The sequence below is a fragment of the Polypterus senegalus genome, chromosome 1 (assembly GCF_016835505.1).
Source record: "Polypterus senegalus isolate Bchr_013 chromosome 1, ASM1683550v1, whole genome shotgun sequence".
NCBI classification, from domain to species: Eukaryota; Metazoa; Chordata; class Cladistia; order Polypteriformes; family Polypteridae; genus Polypterus; species Polypterus senegalus.
This window is the reverse complement of record NC_053154.1, coordinates 74805707-74820867: the sequence shown is the minus strand read 5'-3', so window position 1 is coordinate 74820867 and position 15161 is coordinate 74805707. Positions and strand designations below refer to the sequence as shown.

The following is a 15161-nucleotide window of genomic DNA, read 5'->3' as shown; positions in this document are numbered from 1 at the left end:
CAATTAAACGAAAATAAAACAGAAATGATTATTTTTGGTCCTACCACATCTGCAGTTGAAATCGGCATGCAGTTGGGACCTTTGGCAGCAATGATTCATAATGATGTCAAAAACCTAGGTATCATCTTTGAGTCATCACTAAGTTTTGAAAAACAAATCTCCATGGTAGTAAAGTCCAGTTTTTACCAACTGAGGCAAATTTCTAAACTAAAATCCTTTCTATCATAGAAGGACTTGGAAACAGTCATTCATGCCTTTATTTCATCTCACCTAGATTATTGTAATTCCTTATATGTGAGTCTGCCAAAATCTGCTCTGTTGCGCCTTCAGCTGGTTCAGAACACTGCAGCTAGATTTTTGATTGGGTTGAGAAAAATGGATCATATTTATAATAATAATTCTTTTTATAATAATATCCATCCATCCATTTTCTAACCCGCTGAATCCGAATACAGGGTCACGGGGGTCTGCTGGAGCCAATCCCAGCCAACACAGGGCACAAGGCAGGAACCAATCCTGGGCAAGGTGCCAACCCACCGCAGGACACACACAAACACACCCACACACCAGGCACACACTAGGGCCAATTTAGAATCGCCAATCCACCTAACCTGCATGTCTTTGGATTGTGGGAGGAAACCGGAACGCCCGGAGGAAACCCACGCAGACACGGGGAGAACATGCAAACTCCACGCATGGAGGACCTGGAAAGCGAACCCGGGTCTCCTAACTAATTCTTTGTATTTATATAGCGCTTTCTCACTACTCAAAGCGCTCAGCAATTGCAGGTTAAGGACCTTGCTCAAGTGCCCAACAGAGCAGAGTCCCTGTTGGCATTTACAGGATTTGAACCGGCAACCTTCCGATTGCACATCTCCCCCATTTTAGCCTCTCTCCACTGGCTACCGGTGAGGGTTTGCATTGATTTTAAAATCTTGTTTTTTGTTTTTAAAGCCTTGCATGGTCTCGCTCCAAAATATATCTGTGACCTCCTTCACCCCTATGTGCCAGCAAGAGCACTGAGGTCATCTGGACGACTGCTCCTTGTAGTGCCAAGATCTCGGCTGAAGTCAAGGGGAGACTGAACTTTCTCAGTTGGTGTTCCTGAGCTTTGAAATGACTTGCCTCTTCACATCAGGTTTTCATCCTCTATCAAGGTTTTTAAAATGTCGGCATAAGACCTACTTATTTTCTTCTGCCTTTCACTGTGTATAATGGGATTGTGGTGAATGTTATAATTGGTTGTTTTATTTATCTGTTTTTGCATGATTGTTTGTATTGTGTTTATTTTAATGCTTATTTGTCCAGCACTTTGGCGTAACCTCTGTTGTTTTACATGTGCTTTTATCAATAATCTAATCTAATCTTCTTTCCAACTGAGAAAACTAAACTTGGATGCATGGTGACAGAAGGCTGTGATGTGACCAGATAAAGCTCAGTACAGAGAAGGTATCAAGGGATGATCAGAAATAAATAAAGACTCTGTACTATAGGGAAATCTGAAAAAAAGAACATCTTGGCTTGAATAGCTCAGCCCCTTAAGTCGTTCTTATTTTGGATCTTGAAAATATTGTATTGTTGCAGTTTTTAATTCAATTGCTTCTGTCTTTTACACCTTATTTACTAAGCGTTTGTGCTAGATTAGACTAAAATGAGGAACTGAAATTTTGTTGGGGTAAATTAACATCTTTTTTTTTTTTAATTTATAGGGTAAAACTGTCACTCTAGACTGCTGTCCGTTGATTTTTCCCATGCCATCACATCATAAATGTGTATGTGTGGGAAGACAAAATAAAGTCATTTTTAAATCATGAAGCTCTGTTATATTCTACCTGAAAAAGACAATGCTCACATAAAAGACATTCACATTTACTCAGCTCTGTAGTTAAAGTGTCAATCAAAAGGCACTGTGCAGCATGCAAAAAGCAGAATATTTTTAGACAGATTGATGGATAAATGATAGCATATGCCAACTGAGCTTGGCACGAGCAGAATTGTAGAAGTGAAAATACTTATTTAAGAGTGATTAGGCTCTAAATCTCTTTTTTTGTTGTTGCCAACCTTAATGGATACAGTTGACATCGAAATGTGGGTATTATTTTGAACCACATAGTGGACAACCAGAAGCTCGTACCTTGATAGGCTGTGAAAAATTCTTCATATTTCTGCAGACTCCTGGAAATCCCTGTGCTTGAACTGCTTTACCATCAAACTGGATCCTCTTTAGCATCCCAGGGAAGCATGGCATATTTTCACCTGTCCCTTCATTCTATCTCTCTTTTTAGCATTTGTGTCTGTACCTATTTCACCCTTGAGCCATTATACCTGATCAAGTCTGCCACCCCACAGTGTCTCCTGATATATACTGTGGCACGCGGCTGGGGGTGGTACCCAGCCGGGACACCCAGGAGGACCGGAGGAGGGCTTGTGCCTTCTCCAGACCATGAGGGGGCAACTGCCCTGGTGGCTTTGGGGACCACGGGTACAGAGTGTTGAAGCTCAGCCTTGTAGGGGCCCGTGGTTATCGCCAGGGGGCGCCCCGATGCCTACAGAGCCCTCCACCAGGTGTGGTGGAAGTGCTGGGGGGAAGAGGATCAGGGACACCTGGAGTGCTTCCGGGTGCAGAGCAGGTACATCCGCCACACTGAGGAGTGCTGGTGGAAGATTGTCAGGAGGCACCTGTTATTATAAAAGGGGCCGCCTCCCTCCGTTTGATGGCTGGAGTTGGGTAGAAGAAGGACGGAGCTCGGAGGAGAGGAGTGGAGTCAGAAGAAGAAAGGCATTGTGAAAAGAGGCCTGGACGTTAGGGTGTTTGGTGCTGTGGCACTGGGTTGTCCGTGTTCACCACTGTACGTATTTATAAAATAAACATGTGTTGGGTGATACAACGATGTCTGCCTGTCTGTGTCCAGCCTGCTTACCACAGTACGTACATAACCTATCCTATTGCCAATGTGAGGTCAAAAGAAGGTATTTCATCGTGAAGGGGAAAAAAGATCCTTTTAGACTCAGGTCTCCCAGCTTCAACACAAACCCCAAGATATCACTGCAGGCTATATTACATATTATTACATATTACGATTTTAGAAATGTTAATAGATTAAAAAGGTTCTCACATGCATGGATTCATACATTTGGGGTAATAATAGTTTGAAAGTGGTTATTGAATGCACCGCTCAATCAAGGTAAGTGTTAATGTCAGCTGACCCAGTTAAATAAGCTGCAAAAATAGTGAAACCTGACTTTTTTGAGGATAAAACTAAAAAGATTAGTTGTTTCTGTCCATCTGCCTTTTTGTTTATTGAACCTACTTAATCCTGTTCTGTTTCAACTGAAGCTGGAGATTATATTATACTATTGGTCAGTTTCCTGGAGTTGAAAATCTTCAATTTGTCAAACCACAGACTGCTTATATTAAGTTTTAATTATTTTGTTCAAATGAACCAGGATGAACCGAATTTATGGGACTTTAATTACAGGCACTGAAAGTATCCTTTCTTGTACATTCTTCTTGTATTGTACTTGTAAATTATAACCTTAGTGCATCTGTGTTAATTGGTTTACAATTTAATGGTGGAGAGAAAAGAAGTACACGCCACAAAGTCACTGAAGCTGTTTAAATTAATTTATAATCTGGGAATGGGTGGACACTGCAGGACTAGAAATACAGAATTAGTTTATAGTTTGAGAAAGAAAGAAATCATAACGACAATTTAACCAATCAAATGTGCATAATGTCACATGTCCTCAAACCTCATGTGTACATTTTAAAATAAATATGGCTCCTCCAAGGGAACAAAGAAATGACAGCAGAAGGGCAATGACAGAGAGACATCATAGATCAAGATGTGCGTTACCATTTCATCTGGATATCGAGGAATGTAATCTGTGAATAACACCAATCAGTAAATCAAAATCTGCTCAGGACAACATCCACTTCTTGACATTTCTGATTTTCAGCAAGCTTTTGTGAGACTGTTTATATTCAGACTTAGCTATCTGTTTCTCTATTCTAATTTCTTCTGTTTGGTATTGTTATGCATTAATAAATAGCATGTTGCTTTTATATTTTCTTTACTTTGTCTTTATCTAGAGTGACTGAAACAAGAAAAGGGTGTTGAAGTGTGAGAAAAAGCTGTCTTCTTGCCCACAAGGTTTATCAAGGCTTTTGAGGTTGCGCCTCAATAATTAGAAAAACTACGGTAAAAATAAGACATTTGTTGATAAATGACATATAACAACTTGTGTGTTGCAATGGCACCTGAATGTTTGTTACTGCTAGTGAGAGTGAGTCCCTATATAAAGAATCTTTTGTGGAATATTGTGGAGAGACTGACAAACGACACGTTGTCTTGCTAAGATCTCTTTGCATGTGTGTTTAGAGAATTCTATGTGGAATATTGTAGAGTGACTGGCAATGGGCACCACTGGAGACTTTGTCTGGATTGGATCTCTGTGTATGTATGTGTGTTAGTCTTCCAGGACAGGAGTAGATACATCTTTTGAATGTACCTGGTAACTCTCACAAACTTTAAAATAATGCAGTCAGTACCCCAGAATGCCAGGACAGTTTATCACAGGGCACACTTACATAACTGAAAATACTTTAGAATCACCAATTAATATAACTTGCATGTCTGCGGGGTGTGGGAGGAAAAACTGAAGTACTTATAAAAAAATAACAGTGAAACATAAAGAGAAAAACCTGCACAAGGATTTTAACCCCTAACTCTGGAGTTAATCAACAGTAGTACATCACCATGCCACTATACAACTTGGAGTCCCCAACCTCAAATGAATGTCTTTTCAGACGATGGATGAAAACTTGGAAAAAATGAACTAAATTGATCATTTAGACTCCACAAACTTCAGGAATGAGACAAGATCCAAACCCAGACTGCTGGAACTGTGAGGCAGCCCAGATGACCACCCTCATCTGGCAACCCTGTTTTTTTTGTTTAGATCATATTTCAACTTGTGATAAGTGTATATGAAAATAATTGAAACTTGAAATTTGTGTTCAACAGCTTTTTAATTTCATTAATTACTTGCAGGGTTGCAATGTTCAGCATAACTAAGTAAGTCATCAGTATAGTTTCTAATCATGCAAAAATGTTCTTTCATGTCAGTGATGGTGTCACTTGATTCCAATTTAAGTTCTGCTTTCCCTCACACTGTTCCACTTCATCTTAACTAGTGTGGTGCTGAGGTGTCACCCATTGCATGGCTGCACTCGGGTCTGGGATCCTGGGTTGGTTTGTCGTGTGGTGGGTGTGTCGATGCGCTGTATCAGTAAGTGCTCCTAACCTCTCTCCTCTCTCTTTCCCTACTTCCCAATAGAAAAGTAAACCTGGAGGACATAAATGCTGTTTTTCCTTTGAGTTCTTTCTTCCATGGGTTAACAGGTGTGCCCTGTCTTTAAAATCTCATTGAGGAGGTTGTTCATCTCTACTATTTAAATGGTCATTTTGATTTGTAGCAGTAAGAAATGGATGACACTGAGTAACATTCGCCTTCTTAGAAATCTGAATCAACAAAAACGTAAAAAGTATCAAGCAAATTCTAAACAATTTCAGTGGAAATCAACATAGACTTCAATCACCCTCTCTCCTTCGTATATTAATATCAAGCCCCTTGAACCCACCTGTCCTCTAGAGTCTCTTTTGCAAAATGGATGATAGTAATTTTACTGTAAGCAGGAAAAGAACTAGAAAAAATCTGGATTTTTCCAGCACATGCATTCCCCTAAATAAAGCTTTGATTTTTAAATTTAACCCTGCTTACTACACTTTCACTATATATAAACCTGCCATATAAGTAATTTTTTATTGAGGATTTTTAAAGCAACTTTGCTAAAAAAAATCAATAGACTTGTAGAGATTTTTGGTGCTAACAACTGTGCCAGGTTCCAAATCATTTGAGTGATTTGTTTGTAGTGATTGCTTTAGCAGGCTGACATCCTGAAAAACAGACAGTGGATTCATCATCTTCAGGAATGTCTATGTAAATCCATTGAATTGCAAGACGTTTTCCCTCTCAATAAATAGCTATGCATTTGGAAGTCAAAATTCTATAACTTTAAAATTATTAAGTAGAAAATTTAAAGACTAAAGTTAATGACCTTTTGGAAACAATTACAAGAAATTGTATAGCTCAAAGTAAACATGTTTAATGAAAGGGAGAATGCAGAGGTTATTCAAAGTGGATTGTAACTGATTACCATAATGAAAGGACAATTCTGATAAATTGCTTTTGACCATTATGCGTGTTATTTTTTTTATGTGAAATACAGGGAGTGAGCAATTTTCAATAAGCCTCCATCACAAATTTACCACATGACTTAAATACACCCATCTGAAAATAAATATGACCTGAGGTGCTGGCTAGGATGGATCTGATCATTGCAAGGAGACAAATCAAAGACAACTGAACTAGTCGGTAACCATATTAAGCAATCACACAAGAGGCAAGCAAAATTATTGTCAAAGAGTTTGCTGAAACAGCCTAGAATATTATGCATTATTGTTAGCAAGTTTTAAGATCTATCCAAAGTCAACAACTATGTATCAACAAGAAAAACCAATAATCATTTGCCACAATGATCTTGTAAGAAGTTTTGTGATTTTATTGGATTAGAATGTTAATAGAAATATCAATGTGTAATCATCTTATGCAAGACCAGCAAGACAAAGGGTGCAATGCGAGCTATTGGAAATCTGCCTCCACAATCCTCACCCAGAAAAGAGGTTTCAAATGATATTTGAGATAGTTGAGATAAGAATATTAATGGAAGCAAATGTGAAAAAAAATATTATTAACTCTATTTGAAATCTTTAAATTATTTAAAAATGGCAACTTGTAAAAATTAAACCAGAATGTTCCTGGAAGTTATGATTTGAAGTAAAGCTGAACATAAAGTTTTGAAATGTTCATAAACATTGTGGAAACTGTGGAAACTCTGTACTCAGTGTACAACACAAACATGCATATTCACTGAAAAAATAAACTCTAATACAAAATACACAGTAAACTGTGCAAAACTTAAACAAGATGATATAGATAATCAGGTTTCTCACACTAAGGAATAATCATGGCAGACTATAACATCTTATGAAGTATGAAAATTATTCAATTAGTAAAGTTCTCCATGGCCCCAAATATTTACAGTGTCTTATAGGACAGCTTAGGCTGAACTACAAAGCACACCAACACACTCCCCTACATCGATTTTCTCTTCTTTTGTGAGACAACAATCTCATGTGGATCTGTAATTTCTACATTCAGTGTCATTTTAAAGCTCTAATGAATGATTAAAAGGGGCTGTACGTACATTCAGCTGTTTCACTAATCCAAGTGGTGAGCAAAACACAATTTGGCATCCATTCATTTTTATGGGTCATGGGAGAAAAAGTCTTAGCAGTGAGGACCAAATATTCTTCTCCCCAGCCACATTTGCCAATTCATACTGTGGGATCCCAAGGTGTTCCCAGGCCTTGGGTGATATAATCTTTTAAGCAAGCCTTATGTTTTCCCCCGAGTCTATTCCTAGCTGGTCAAGCCTGTAAAACCTCCACGGGGAGACATCCAGGAGGCATCCCTATCAGATACCCAAACCACCTCAGTTGGCTCCTCTCGATGAGGAGAGTAGGTGGCTCTACTCTGAGCCTCTCCTGGATATCTGCACTTCTCATCCTGTCTGTAAGGGAGGGCCCAGCCACTCTGTAGAGAAAGCTCATTTCAGCTTCTTGTACCAGTGATCTCATTCTTTTGTCATTATCCAAAGCTCATGACCATAGGTGATGGTAGGGACGTATATCGGCTGGTATATCAATAGCTTCTCCTTTTGTCTCAGCTCCTTTTTCCCCACTACAGGTCGGTATAGTGACCACATAATTGCACTCGCCACCACAATCCATCTGTAAATCTCATCATCCCTTTTCCCCTCACTCTTGAACAAGATTCCAAGGTGTTTAATCTCTTCCACTCGAGGCAGTAACTCGTCTCCCAATCGGTGAGGAAAGTTCACCTTTTTCCTACTGAGAACCATGACCCCAGATTTGGAGGTACTGATCCTCATACTTGCCACTTCACACTTGATCACAAACCATCCCAATGCATGCTGGAGTTTGCAGCCCAATGAAACCAACAGGACCATGTCATCTGCAAAAAGCAGATTCTAAGGTCACCAAACTGGACCCCCTACCCATCTTTGCCTTTATAGCCCATCCAGGAAAACTACGAAACAGGATAGGAGACAAAGCATAGTCCTGGCAGAGACCCACACCCACTGGAAACGGTGCTGATGTTTTTCAGAGTATGCGGACACAGCTTTCACTGTGATTATACAGGGACTGAATAGCCCTTATTAGGGGCACTGGAATCCTGTACTATCCCAGCACCCCCACAGCATCACTCAAGGAGCCTGGTCATACTCCTTGTCTAAGCCCCCAAAACACATATTCAGTTTGACACTGAATTTCCTCTAATGCTTTTTTTAAAAGCAGAAATAGGTGAGACTGTTTATGGTCTGATGCACAAGTAAGACCTCATCTGAAGTATTATGTGCACTTCTGGTAACCATGGTACAAGAAAGACATAGCAGCACTTGAAGCTGTACAGAGGGGACCAAATCCTAGGATGTAAAATCCTCAAAGGCATTGATGAAGTTGATCCAGCAACACCTGTTCAGCTTAAGGGTGAATCACATACTCAAAGACATCAGTGGAAATTAAGGGGAAGAGCATTTACAACGGAAGCTAGGAAGCACTTCATTATACAGATAGCTATGGGACTCTGAAACAAACTAGTGAGACATGTAGCTGAAGCAGAAACCTTGATAACATTTAAGAAGAATCTGAATGAGATACTGTGACAGCTTAGCTATTGGCAAAACAAACTGGCTTGATGGACTAGATGATCTCCTCTTGTTTGTCAGATTTCTTAGGCTTATTGTTTCAAACACGGGAAGTGACATTAAACTTGTAAACTTGTGTGCAATTTTTTGACTAAAAATGCAATATTCAAAATTTCTCAATATGTTCTCAAAACAACTTAAAGATTGAAGATCAGCAGCATATAAACATGCGTAAACACATTTTCGATACAGAGTCTAAATCCTGGTATATTATCTCACAACAACAATATACTGTAAATATAAACAAAGGAAACAGATTTTTACTTTTGAAAAATAAACAATTTCATTGAAATCTGTGACTCAAAGAAATTTATTTTTTCTAACCATTTATTATTTTATATCTTCTCTACTTAAGCTTCAATTGAATGTACTACCTGCCTTGCTGGCATCTGTGCCTGTTCTCTCTCTTTTTTACTATTTTATATAAGGGAAGACAAAGCTTTTAATTCATTACTATGCTAATCACTGATCATGATACATGTACATGTGTATATTATACATATGTTGTTTTATGATTTACATCATTTGTAACGGTTCCAAATTATGTATTTGCATATACATGCTTCTTCTTGCCTGTAACAGTCATATAATGCTTTTGGGTATTTATTTTATAATGTTCACCAGCATACAGTAAGTATTGCCTTTGCAGCCAGTCATCTCAAATATTGTATCCAATGTTCTTATAAGCTTCTTGAATCCTCATTTCTCAACAGTATACATAGGTACTTTACACTGCCAGACACAGGTTAGAATTCATAAGGGGTAACTGAAATTCTCAGTAAGGAAGGAGGTGTTCCTTTGAACACAGAGCAGTTTCAGCTACAGCAAACAATGCCTTTACTTTCACTTTCAATCTGAATAAACATTAAAGTAACATCTCCCTATTAAAATCTAGCATTATGAAACCACACAGATTTTAATCTCATTAACATATATTTTATTATAACACTACTGCTCACAAAGTAATATGATTGCATATTTGACTTTCAATAACCTTAAAAGAAAACCAATTCGCTAAACATAGAATATCCATTAGTATAATTAGGAAGCTCAACTCTAAAGTTAAATGCTAAACAAATTCAAATAAAATGGCTAGCAATACCCCATATATAAGGACTGAATAATTAACACAAAAGAAAAGTATGAAGGCTGCTGTTTTTAATCCTGCTTGGAGCATTTCAGTATGTAATAAGTGTGGAGAGCTATAAAAGAGATGGATCAGGGCTTACATGATTTGCGGACATCTCACTTCTGGTATAATGTGAAGTACCAGTTAGTGCAGTTAGTTGACCTCTAACAGAGTACAAGTGTTTTAGGGCAAAACTGTGTTTTGGTAAGTTACTGAAGCCTATCTCTATCTACCAACAGCTCATCCACTCATACTTTAAACAACAGAACAGCAAGAACTTAATGGAACTTCATTCAGTAAAGACCCCTTCTCACAGGTAGGAGGGATGGCAAATTGCATATATATTCCATATATGCCTAGATGGCTTCTTCATATACTGTAATGTGTTCTGTCTCTGCATGCACTGTCATCCTAGGCAACCAAACCATTTGCAAACAGCAAAACTATCCGTACCTGTTCTAAACTCTTCCTCTTCTGATACTCACTCCATTTTGTTCACATGCATTACTGCCAGGGAACATGGGTGGAGTCAACATAAGCAGAAGAAAAAACACTGGATGTTTTCCAGATTTTATTTAATGTTCAAAAGAAGTGTGGATAATCAAGTAAAGGTGTTGAAAATCATGATGTTGGTATTGGCATGTTGAATTTTATTAAATATTGAATCAAACTGAAAAATTAATATATTGCCCAGCCCTAATTCAAGAAAGTCAGAAAACTCTCAAAACAGCCAGAGGCCTACACAGTCAAAAAGGCCTCAGATTTAAAATATCCAAAAGGAAAGAGGAACTATCAATCGCTGATCTAAAATAAGCAAAACAGTGATTCTTTGGTTTTCATAAATTGGCATTAAATGACCAACATCAATTTAATAAAAAACAGTTCAAATAATTTGCAGAAAAAACAAAATTCCAAAACAAAATATTAAAAGAGATTCAAAGAATGTCCAAAACAGACTAAGCACTCAATATAAAATCAGCAGCAACAAAAGGTATCCAAATTACCAAACCAAAGAAAAATAAAAGAAGCCAAAGAAAAACCAAAAGCAAGCCAAAAAAGAGTAAATCAAAAATAATTTAAATGTCAACAAAATTAAAAAAAAACAAAACACGACGATAAAGAAACACCAAATGGGAGCAAAAACAACACAATTAAGGGTTAACAAGCTAATGCCACAGCAACAAGCTCGGTGCCTGCTAAACCTTTAAATAGGTGGTCTAATTTCCCCTTGGGATTAATGAAGTATCTATCTATCTATCTATCTATCTATCTATCTATCTATCTATCTATCTATCTATCTATCTATCTATCTATCTATCTATCTATCTATCTATCTATCTATCTAACAGCAACCCCCATTAGCTGGACAGCTACATTCACAGGAGATCCCATCCTCCTGGACTCAATATAAAAAAGAAAAGGAAAAAGATAAGCTAAAAAACATTTACAAAAGCAAGGAAGATTCCTATAAAATATACAGAAACTAGAGAGAACCTAATGAGAAGCAATTGCATACATAAAGAAGATAATTAGTAAGCATATATTCACTGACAAGATCATCAAAACAATTTTCTTAAAAAGAGAATAAACAAATTACAGAATTAAAAAATCAGAAATAGAGTCTAAGCAAAACCATAAAAAAACTCACGTGTGTATAAATGAGCTTTAGATATTACAGAATAAAAGGTGAAGTTCAGAAAATATTGCGTGTGTTGTTCTTATAATTGTGTGCATTCACTTCTGACATGTTGTAAACTGCAAAGATGAACTAGTGTTTACTAACAGTGTGCCTGATACGTATTTATTAAAATAATCATGGTGCATACAAAATAAGCTTGTAACATACAACTGTGAGCCAGTGGGAGTGTGTCTCTTGTCACATATTTGTGAATTAATCATTTCAAAATGTTAATAGTAAATGAATAAATATATATTTTCGAAGATTTAAAAATCCATTTCATAGCACATGCTTGGTAAATAAAACAATAATGATGACTATGAAAAAATGGAAAACCACTGTTTTATTCATAAAACACTTTTAAAACATTATTTCTTTAGAAAATGGTTGCACAGTGGTTAGCATTCCTGCGTCATAGTTTCAGGGATCAGAATTCAATTTGTTGTCCCGTCACTCTCTGCGTTACATCTCCATGTCTGTAGCTGAGTTTTTTTCAGGTAACACAGGAGCCAATGATAGTATGTACTGACATCATTAGGCAAAGTGCACGTCACATTTAGAACCTTACTAGACCCTCCTGCTTCCCTCTCTTGAATTCTGAATTCAAGCACCAGATTAAGCCATCCATCCATTTTCTACTTTGCTTTTTAAATACAGGGCTTATCTTGGTGGCAAAGGGCTCAAAATGGAAACTTTTCCTGGATAGAATGTCAATACCAGGTTAAGATCACTTTGGGAAAGGAGCAATTAAATTGGTACATCCAGCAATTCAAACAAAACTACAGTATTAAATTTGGAATGCCATCTGGCAATTCTGGGAACTACTGTTCATTTTACAGATCACATGCCCCTTTAATTTGCCAGTTCATAACTTGCCATAATAATTATGAATCCTCAGTGTTCAGTTAAAATTAAGCTATGCAGTATGGCACAATCTAATTTTCTAGTAACAAAAAATCCTCTCCAATTACCCTGACATCAAACAGTGCTTAAAGACCCTAAGGAGAACCTCATCTGCTGTTTTTAGAAATCTCTGTCTTCAAGTCAGCATTGTTATTATCATGACCAAAAAATAACCAGGTCTGGTTTTGGTAATATCTTCACCTATTGAGGGTTTCTATTGTTCATAAGGCAAAGTTCTCCTGTCTAATGGACAACAGCCAACTCAACAAAATGAAGAGTTTCAGTTTGGAGTGCAACTCCTACAGTAAGCTGCCTTGATGAATCAGTGAAAGAAAAACCTTTTTTATTTGCATGCAATCATGCAGTAAGCAACCAAGCCTATAAGATAAAGTACACCACTTGAAAAGAGTGCAAGATAAATTAAATGAACGCGTTGACTAAATAACTGAGGTCAACAAAAAACTATTGAATATATAGAACCAAAAATAGTGTTGAATAATAAAAGAGCATATCTCATCTATAAACTTTACTTTGGCTTTGAAACATGCAGATTTTTATACAACTTTAATTACATGAACAAAGTAATTATGATACAAAAATATCTTTAAAAAAATGATTGAAAGATAGACAGCCATGAAACGCATTATACTTACAGACAGACAGACAGACAGATAGATAGATAGATAGATAGATAGATAGATAGATAGATAGATAGATAGATACCATAAAAAATATTAAACTATTAATTTGAACACATCCCCATCATCGTGTCACTGCTCTGTAAATATTTATGCATAAAGACTACATTATGCTAACTTTTCAGTTAGCCTTCTCAATAAATGAAATTATTGACAGTTATAAATCAACGTCTCTAAGTACTTATAGTAAATTAATAAACAAATGCACCTATTATAAGGTTAACATTGGTCATATCCTCATTATGATACTAAGTCACGTTTCTAAATTAAAGATGGTGATCAAGCCCGAGTAAAATAATGGATAATTAATGAATGAACGTATAATAAGCAGCGTGCACGGTCCAGTTTTATTTACTGTATGTTTATCCCTCATTGTTAACAGTCTACCGTTTTATTAAATTAACCAACAAAACTTAATAAACCAGCTATTCATTATCTGAACCTACGTTACTGGATCATGAGTCTTCGAGTGCACATCAGGTGCAAGGCAGGTGGCAGCCTTGGACTGGGTACCATTCGCTTCAGTACATACGTATGCAAAAAAAAAACAAAATCACGTTAACGTCAAGGCAGTTTTGGAACATCAAATAACATAATTGCACAGGGGGATGACGTGGTGGTTTATGTGTGTGTGTGTTGTGTGACCCATAAAAAAAGGACGACTTACAAACTTGCAGATAATAACCTCTAACATGCCCATGCACTGAAACTGCTGAAACTAGAACACTCGGTATTATTATTATTATTATTATTATTATTATACTGGAGGTGAAAAACACCTCGCGAAACACAAAACAATTGTGTAGTTGCGAACGCAACTGGTATTTTCTAACAAGCTTGATGCAGCGCTCACAAAGAATGGCATCAAAGTGAAGTGTCCCCTGACAAGAAGGTAAGAGCCTAGTTGTCGAAAAACATTACTAGCTAAACACATAAGTTTACCTTCTTCGTCTTGGTTTTATCCATTAGCGCCTTGTTTCAACGGTTTATCTGTTTCTTCTGTGACAGCAGACTGCGCTGACCGGTTTTTCAAATCCACCTCGGACTCCAGTTTTCCTTTGCTAAGAATCGTAAAGCGGCCGGCGTAAAAACTCGGCTGTCACAAAATGAGTCTTTCTCTAAATGTTGATTGAATGCTCTTTGTGAAGAGATATTTTTTTAGCATATTTAAACACAATTCCTAATAGCTAAAATCCCATCACGCTGGCGCATATCTGTCATTTACAGGGTAATGAACTTTCCACCGTTGTCACAGACCTCAAAGCAAACAATCCAACATGCGATAACTACAGTGACTTGAGCTGAAAAGACCAAATAAAGCACCATACCTGGAGCGGTTTTTGCCAGAAGCCAAACGTGAAGAGTAATGAGAGCACCACCCCAGGCTGGCAGACTTGACTCTCGCCATGTCCTCTGCAGAGCGACAAGAGACACCGACTGAGCCTCCTGAGCTGGCGGGGCAACTGGGCTTTGAGTGCACTGGGGGGAGCAATACCTAAACTCCAGACGGGGAATTAAATAAATAAATAATGGCTTCTGTCCTCTCTCGACGGTGGCTTTCGTTGCATGCAATTACTCATGAATGCTATTAAAATGAACTGTGTGGAATTAATTTAGTGCGATTCTCTCTTCCTCGCTCTCTCTCTCTCTTTCTTTCTCCTTGTCTTTATTACATGGTCTCTCTCTCTCTCTCTCTCTCTCTCTCTCTCTCTCTCGGCCCGGGTGTCTCGACCATTCGCCATCTCGGAATGAGACGCGCTGACTGCGAGTACCGCTTTGCCCGTGCCAGCTCTCCCATCTCATTATTGACCAGCCTCGGAGTTTAAAACAAAATGATTC

General features: G+C 37.7%; 1 protein-coding gene across 1 annotated transcript in view; it reads right to left on the bottom strand.

Annotated features, from left to right (window-relative positions):
• lingo4b (leucine rich repeat and Ig domain containing 4b) overlaps positions 1 to 14961 on the bottom strand; it is a 111149-nt gene extending 96188 nt beyond the window's left edge. The window contains exon 1 of the mRNA XM_039750897.1: positions 14651 to 14961. The gene's annotated coding sequence lies outside the window, so the exon portion shown is untranslated. The remainder of the gene's footprint in view (positions 1 to 14650) is intronic.
• Positions 14962 to 15161: the final 200 nt, after the last annotated feature.